The following is a 1,416-nucleotide window of genomic DNA, read 5'->3' as shown; positions in this document are numbered from 1 at the left end:
GGCGGCACCGGCAGTGTGGGCACCAGCAGGCAGGGGTGCAGTGAGGACTCGCAGACCATGCACAGGACACAGTCCGGGCGCCCGGTGTGGGCTGCGGTGACAGGTTGTGCCCCACAAACGATGCTGCTTTCCACTGCAGAGCCAGCACAGCTGGAGCATCGTGCGCGCGCGCACACACACAGAGCACTGTGCCCACACACACGCACGAGCCCAGGACATGCTCGTGGGCAGCTCAGACCCTCCCAGGAGCCCGACAGTCATGGGATGAGGAGCAGGAGTGGCTTTTGCAGCGTCCCCGAGGGCAGTGCCCCGGGGACCCTGGCTCCACTTCCTCGATAGCGGCCGCAGAGCCGCTTCCCCGGCGCAGAGGAGCGCCGGCCATTAGCTCTCCATTTAGCTGATCAATGCGGCAGCCGCAGGGATGTGCCGGCTGTGCGCCAGCTGCGTGCCGGCCCTGGCCACATGGATCCAGCCTAGCACCCGCCGGGGAGGCCAGGCCAGGCGCCACGTGGGAAGGGCAGCGCAAGCGGCGGAGACGTGGGGTCCCGCCCCGCCGTGGTGCCACGCACGAGCCCAACATCACTCCCGCGCCCCCAGGCCATACCCGTCTCCCGCTGCAGCGCCAGCCCCGGGGATGCTCTGCCCCGGCCAGGAGAGGACGTGGCAGCACATCCCCTGGGATGCCGCCACCTACATCCCGGACCCGGTGCCCGGCTGGAGCCCCCTCCCGCTGACCGTGGCTCGGCAAACGTGGTGGGAGCCGGGCTGGCAGGCTGAGCCTGGCTGCTCCCGGCAGCTCCCTCCAGCCGCTGGGGCACGGCCGAGGAGGGAACTCCCATGGGATGGGGAATTGGAGCGGCTCAGGCACGTGCTGCCGGCTCACCCAGCCCCATGCCCGGGTGGAGCTGCCAAGCTGTGTGCCGGGCCGGTGCCGCCACCTGCAGCGGTGCTGGAAGGCGCCTGGAGCCCTCCCAGCCTTGGGCTTCGTCGTGAAGGGCCCAGATTCATCCCTGGGGAGATGGCACAGGCTGGCACGGGAGGGATGGGGCGCAGGAGCTGGTGCGTTGGCCCCGCCTCCGGCACAGCAGCCGCGGCGGCTCAGGGAAGGGTGTGGGGCCATTCCCATGTGCGACCGGTGGAGCTGGTGTGACCACGCCACGCCCAGCCACCGTGGGCACCTGCCGTGCCTGTGCGTGGCCCTGCCCCGGGCACGGCGTTGGCGGCAGCCAGCCTGCGCACCGCTGCCAGCTCTGAGCTGTCCCACGCGCCCCGGTCCCCAGGGGCTGCCTGCGCCCTGCTCCCCATCTCCCATCTCCCCCGGCTCAGCTCTGCGCTTGCCCCCCTGCCACCGGGAGCATCCCCTGCCCGGCCACCGGCAGCAAGGACAGGCAGCGACACTGCAGCGTCCCGGCCCGG

General features: G+C 71.6%; 1 protein-coding gene across 1 annotated transcript in view; it reads right to left on the bottom strand.

The window, feature by feature from the left end:
* Positions 1–1,416, bottom strand: part of SPIRE2 (spire type actin nucleation factor 2) — a 7,806-nt gene that overhangs the window by 4,073 nt on the left and 2,317 nt on the right. The window lies entirely within an intron of this gene.

This window comes from Aptenodytes forsteri, unplaced genomic scaffold (genome assembly GCF_000699145.1).
Source record: "Aptenodytes forsteri isolate BGI_AS27 unplaced genomic scaffold, ASM69914v1 Scaffold271, whole genome shotgun sequence".
Classification (NCBI taxonomy): Eukaryota; Metazoa; Chordata; class Aves; order Sphenisciformes; family Spheniscidae; genus Aptenodytes; species Aptenodytes forsteri.
Note: the sequence above shows the minus strand (reverse complement) of the source record. Positions and strands in the feature narration are given on the sequence as shown.